This window comes from Bison bison, unplaced genomic scaffold (genome assembly GCF_000754665.1).
Source record: "Bison bison bison isolate TAMUID 2011002044 unplaced genomic scaffold, Bison_UMD1.0 scf7180017864129, whole genome shotgun sequence".
Classification (NCBI taxonomy): Eukaryota; Metazoa; Chordata; class Mammalia; order Artiodactyla; family Bovidae; genus Bison; species Bison bison.
In genome coordinates, this window is record NW_011494701.1 from 944,546 (window position 1) to 951,470 (window position 6,925).

A 6,925-nucleotide genomic window follows, 5' to 3' on the forward strand; every position below is an offset into this window, starting at 1 on the left:
TTGGGCATGGGGTAGGTCTTCCCGGCCACTGCCCCTGGCGTCAGGCCTGAGGTAGGTCATCCCAGCTGTTGCCCCTGGCCTTGGATGCAGGGTAGCTCCTCTCGGCCGCCACCCCTAACCTCGGACGTGGCGTAGCTCCTCTCGGCTGCCGCTCCAACCTCGGATGTGGGCTAGCTCCTCCCGGCTGCTGCCCCTGACCTTAGACGTGGGGTAGCTCCTCTCGGCCATTCCTGGCTCAGAGTGCCAGGCTGCGACGGTGTAGGAGACTCTATGTAGATTTAGTCAAACTGACTTTATCCTTTGAGTTGCCCCTACCTACTTCTTAGGATAAACCAAGATTTGGGCATCCAAGGGTGTTTGCCTGCTGCGTCTGGGAACCAAACGTACCAATGACCTGCCTCAAATGGGTCAAGTGGGAATCCCCTGGTCCATCCTGTATTTGGAAGCTGGTTACAATCTGCCATGTAGTTATTTCTGGTGGCTAAAACTTGATTCACTTGTTAAAATTTCTCTTTTAAAAGATAAGTGACAGAAGAGGAAACATTTGCTTAAAAGCAGTAGATCAGGAAAACCTTAGGTCAATAGTGTAGGTGGGATGTCCAGGTATGCTTTCCCGGTAGGAAATTTAAGGGACTGCATGCATTTGAGAAACATGATTACAGAAAAAAGGATGGAATAGTGTGACTGAATATTACCTATTTCAGCACTTCTGCTTACAGAGATTTGCCAGTGGAATCATGAAATTGATCCTTTCTGTGTTACCTTTGCTGTGCATAAAGAGGAGCAAATAAACAACCTCATGACACTATGCTATTTTCTACATAGCTTAGCAAAGCACTTCTTTTCCTAAAACTATGATCTCCATTTTAAAAATACTAAAAAGCATTCAGTTCAGATCATTTCTTCTGTTATGTTTCCTGGGGTCCCAAGGTTCAGGACTCAGGTTATGTGGCATTTCTGGGCAGGTAGGTCAGGAAGCAACATTTAGAACTGGACATGGAACAACAGACTGGTTCCAAATAGGAAAAGGAGTATGTCAAGGCTGTATATTGTCACCCTGCTTATTTAACTTAGATGCAGAGTACATCATGAGAAACGCTGGGCTGGAAGAATCACAAGCTGGAATGAAGATTGCCAGGAGAAATATCAATAACCTCAGATATGCAGATAACACCACCCTATGGCAGAAAGTGAAGAGGAACTAAAAAGCCTCTTGATGAAAGTGAAAGCGGAGAGTAAAAAAGTTGGCTTAAAGTTCAACATTCAGAAAATGAAGATCATGGCATCCAGTCCCATCACTTCATGGGAAATAGATGGGGAAACAGTGGAAACAGTGTCAGATTCTATTTTTTAGGCTCCAAAATCACTGCAGATGGTGACTGCAGCCATGAAATTAAAAGACGCTTACTCCTTGGAAGGAAAGTTATAACCAACCTAGATAGCATATTCAAAAGCAGAGACATTACTTTGCCAGCAAAGGTCCATCTATGGTTTTTCCTGTGGTCATGTATGGATGTGAGAGTTGGACTATAAAGAAAGCTGAATACAGAAGAATTGATGCTTTTGAACTGTGGTGTTGGAGAAGACTCTTGAGAGTCCCTTGGACTGCAAGGAGATCCAACCAGTCCATTCTGAAGGAGATCAGCCCTGGGATTTCTTTGGAAGGAATGATGCTAAAGCTGAAACTCCAGTACTTTGGCCACCTCATGGGAAGAGTTGACTCATTGGAAAAGACTCTGATGCTGGGAGGGATTGCGGGCAGGAGGAGAAGGGGACGACAGAGGATGAGATGGCTGGATGGCATCACCAACTCGATGGACGTGAGTTTGAGTGAACTCTGGGAGTTGGTGCTGGACCGGCAGGCCTGGCGTGCTGTCATTCATGGGGTCGCAAAGAGTTGGACACGACTGAGAGACTGAACTGAACTGAACTGGACTGGCCTCTGCTTTGGCAACCCAGGTTCTTTTTACTGTATGGGCCTCAAAAACTCTGGTCATGCTTACCTTTTAGCCTGTAAGACCTTATGGTTTAATTGTAGATATTTGGAGGAAAATAAAACCTTAATTTAGACATTATGTAAATCAATCTAACAAATTATAGAATGATATGAAAAGATGATATGCTCCATAGTAAATACCTACTGAATGATTCAAAAAATTATCATGCACCAATTACATAAATATTGTTAATTAATTAAAAACTGTGATTAACCTTTAATTTCAACACAAGTAACATTTCTACATTTTTAAAAGTAATGATTAACATCAGATGCACTTATGAATTTTTCATTATATCAAAAGAAAGAAAGAAAAATAACATAATTAACAGGACAAATTAAGCAGAAGTGACATAAGAAGAGAGGAAGTTGAGATTGTGTTATTCTTTTTCTTTTTTTTATTTTTATTATTTTTATTTATTTTTTTTTCTGATTTTATTTTATTTTTAAACTTTACATAATTGTATTAGTTTTGCCAAATATCAAAATGAATCCGCCACAGGTATACATGTGTTCCCCATCCTGGACCCTCCTCCCTCCTCCCTCCCCATACCATCCCTCTGGGTCGTCCCAGTGCACTAGCCCCAAGCATCCAGTATCGTGCATCAAACCTGGACTGGCAACTCGTTTCTTACATGATATTTTACATGTTTCAATGCCATTCTCCCAAATCTTCCCACCCTCTCCCTCTCCCACAGAGTCCATAAGACTGTTCTATACATCAGTGTCTCTTTTGCTGTCTTGTACACCGGGTTATTGTTACCATCTTTCTAAATTCCATATATATGTGTTAGTATACTGTATTTATGTTTTTCCTTCTGGCTTACTTCACTCTGTATGTTTCCAAAAACATCTTTTTTCAGTGTGAGTCAATTCCATTAAAAAGAATGACTCCAAATCGAAAACTATAGCAAGCCATACTCTTTCTAAAATAGGGTTTTATTAATGGAATTCTGGCACCTCTGGTTGTAAATCCTCTCTGTGCCAATCCAGATGACTGCTTTGCATCTCTCTTGAGATCAGTCCCAGATGCTGGGAGAAAGAAGAGAAAGATGTCCTATTGGGGACTTGTCCTTGTTCTCAGGTCTGCAGACCCAACTGAGAGCACCTGGATTTTTACTAGTTTGAAAACTTGAAATAGTTGTAAACTAAAGGGCAGAGTGTCATGACATTCAAAGTGAGGGGCCTCATGGGGAAGCCACAGTGCTTCTTGGTTTGTCACAGGCATGTTTAAGTACCATAATGTCAGGCCAAATGCCATGACTGACTCAAGGCTGCCTTACAGAGATGCCTTTTCAGTTGGGAGAAAGCTAAAGAACCTGTGTATTCTCAGTGAAATGTTCATATTTGTCTTATTTTTCTATTTAGCACATACAAGAAACAAACTCTTCAATGGTAGTGGTGGACTTAAAATCAAAGGCCAACAAACAAAGGGACTATGAGCATGCTGAAAACACCTGGCGCTGTCATTACAGTGATGGCTCCAGCTCCACAAAAAACTCAGGGTCTGATGTGGAAATCTGACACTTTTTTTCTACACAGATGTTAAGGAAAAGAGGATCAGATTAAAGCTACATAAACTCTTTAAGGCACAAGTTCTCTTCAAATCAAAGTTACTGAAACTGACTCAAAGGCAAAATAGTTTTCTGAACTTCTATTGTTTAACTATGCACACATGCAAAACTGTAAGGAAGAACAGATGGAAATTAAACATATATGACAGATAGTTGATTACCATATATATTTGGATCATTACAGATCAATGAAGAAAAGATGAACACTACCATAAAAATAGTCAATGGACACAAATGCAAGTTTACCTCCAAATTACTCATTCTGTGAGAACCAGTAATTTTTTTTAGCAAATTGTAAACTCACTAAAACAATAAGATTTTAAGCTAATTATCAAATATAAAATTAAAAATAGATGACCCTCTAATATGGTGGAGTAGAAGGACTTGTGCTCATCTTCTCCTGTGAGAACTCCAAAATTACAACTCGCTGTTGAATAACCATTGACAGAAGAATGCTGGACTCCACCAAAAAAAGATACTCCATGTTCAAGGGCAAAGGAGAAGCCCTAGTAAGATGACAGGAGGGGCAAAATCACGTTTAGAATCAAACTGCTTGCCCACCAGAGATGCTCAGAGGGCTCAAACAAAATCTTGTGAGCATCAGGAGCCAGAGATCCCACAGAGACTGAACCAAATCTGCCTTGAGTGTTTGTGTGTCTCCTGTGGAGGTATGGGTCAGAAGTGGCCTGCTTCAGGGTCAGAGCTCTGGGTGCAGCAGAACTGGATCACACAATGTGTGGCATAAGCCCTCTTGGAGGAGGTTGGCATTAGCTCCATCATAGAGCTGCCGAGCAGAAGACCCGCAAACTGCAGAACAATTATACCAAAGAAATACTTGCACTGTTAAGAAAGTTCTAGGACCCACAACAGATTTCTGACCTGGGAATCTGGCAAAGGGACTGAGAACTCCCAGAGAATTTGACTTTGGAGCCCAGTGGGATTTGATTGCAGAACTCACACAGGACTGGGGAAATAGACTCTTGGAGGGCACAAACAAAACCTTGTGCACACCAGAATTTAGGAGAAAGGAGCAGTGACCCCATAAGAGACTGACCCAAACTGGCTTGTGAGTGTCCAGGAGTCTCAGACAGAGGCATGGATCAGCAGTGGCCTGATGCAGGGTTGGGGGCACTGAGTGCAGCAGTGTATGCATGGGACCTTTTGAAGTAGGTTGCCATTATCTTCATTACCTGCACCATAGTTTGGTCTCAGGTCAAACAACAGGTAGGGAGAACAACCCCTCCCATCAACAGAAAATTGGATTAAAGATTTACTGAGCATGGCACCCATCAGAACAAGATCCAGTTTCCCCCATAGTCAGTCTCTCCCATCTGGAAGCTTTCATAAACCTCTTATCCTTATCTGTCAGCAGGCAGACAGAATGAAAACCACAATCACAGAAAACTAATCAAACTGATCACATGGGCCACAGCCTTGTCTAACTTAATGAAACTATGAGCCATGCCATGTAGGGCCACCCAAGATGGACAGGTCATGGTGGAGAGTTCTGATAAAACATGGTCCATGGGAGAAGGGAATGGGAAACGACTTCAGTATTCTTGCCTTTAGAACCCCATGAAAAGTCAAAAGGATAGGTCACTGAGATGAATTCCCCAGGTAGGTAGGTGCCTAATATGCTGCTGGAGAAATAACTCCAGAAAGAATGAAGAGGCGGAGGCAAAGTGAAAACAATGCCCAGTTGTGGATGTGACTGGTGATGGAAGTAAGGACTGATGCTGTAAGAACAATATTGCTCAGGCACCTGGGATGTTAGGTCCATGATACAAGGTAAATTGGAAGTGGTCAAACATGAGATGGCAAGAGTGAACATCAACATTTTAGAAATCAATGCACTAATATGGACTGTAATGGACAAATTTAGTTTAGATGACCATTATATCTACTATGGTGGGCAAGGATCCCTTATAAAAAATGGAGTAGCCCTCATAGTCAACAAAAGAGTCCAAAATGCAGTGCTTGAGTACAATCTCAAAAATGACAGAATGATATCTGTTCATTTCCAGGACAAGCTGTTCAATATCACAGTCTATGCTCCAACCTGTAATGCCGAAGAAGCTGAAGTTGAATGGTTCTATAAAGACCTACAAGACCTTCTAGAACTAACACCCAAAAAGGATGTCCCTTTCATCATAGGGGACTGGAATGCAAAAGTAAGAAGTCAAGAAACACCTGGAGTACAGGCAAATTTGGCATTGGAGTATAAAATGCAGCAGGGCAAAGGCGAACATACTTTTGTTAAGAGAACACACTGATCATAGCAAACACTCTTTTCCAATGACAAAAGAGAAGACTCTACACATGGACATCAGGAGATGGCCAATACAGAAATGAGATTGGTTATATTCTTTACAGCCAAATATGGAGAAGCTCTATAGTCAGCAAAAACAAGGACAAGAGCTAACTGTGGCTCAGATCATGAACTTATTGCTGAATTCAGACTTAAATTGAATAAAATAGGGAAAACCACTACACCATTCAGGTATGATGTAAACCAAATCCCTAATGATTATACAGTGGAAGTGAGAAATAGATTTAAGGGCCTAGATCTGATAGATAGAGTGCCTGATGAACTATGGACTGAGGTTCATGACATTGTAGAGGAGACAGGGATCAAGACCATCCCCATGGAAAAGAAATGAAAAAAAGCAAAATGGCTGTCTGAGGAGGACTTCCAAATAGCTGTGAAAAGAAGAGAAGCAAAAAGCAAAGGAGAAAAGGAAAGATATAAGCATTTGAATGCAGAGTTCCAAAGAATAGCAAGAAGAGATAAGAAAGCCTTTCTCAGCGATCAATGCAAAGAAATAGAGGAAAACAACAGAATGGGAAAGACTAGAGATCTCTTCAAGAAAATTAGAGATACCAAGGGAACATTTCATGCAAAGATGGGCTCGATAAAGGATAGAAATGGTATGGACCTAACATAAGCAGAAGATATTAAGAAGAGGTGGCATGAATACACAGAAAAACTGTACAAAAAAAGATCTTCATGACCCAAAGAACCACGATGGTGTGATCACTGACCTAGAGCCAGACATCCTGAAATGTGAAGTCAAGTGGGCCTTAGAAAGCATCACTACAAACAAAGCTAGTGGGGGTGATGGAATTCCAGTTGAGCTCTTTCAAATCCTGAAAGATGATGTTGTGAAAATGCTGCACTCAATATACCAGGAAATTTGGAAAAGTCAGCAGTGGCCACAGGACTGGAAAAGGTCAGTTTTCATTCTAATCCCAGAGAAAGGCAATGCCAAAGAATGCTCAAACTACCGCACAGTTGCACTCATCTCACACTCTAGTAAAGTAATGCTAAAAATTCTCCAAGCCAGGCTTCAGCAAT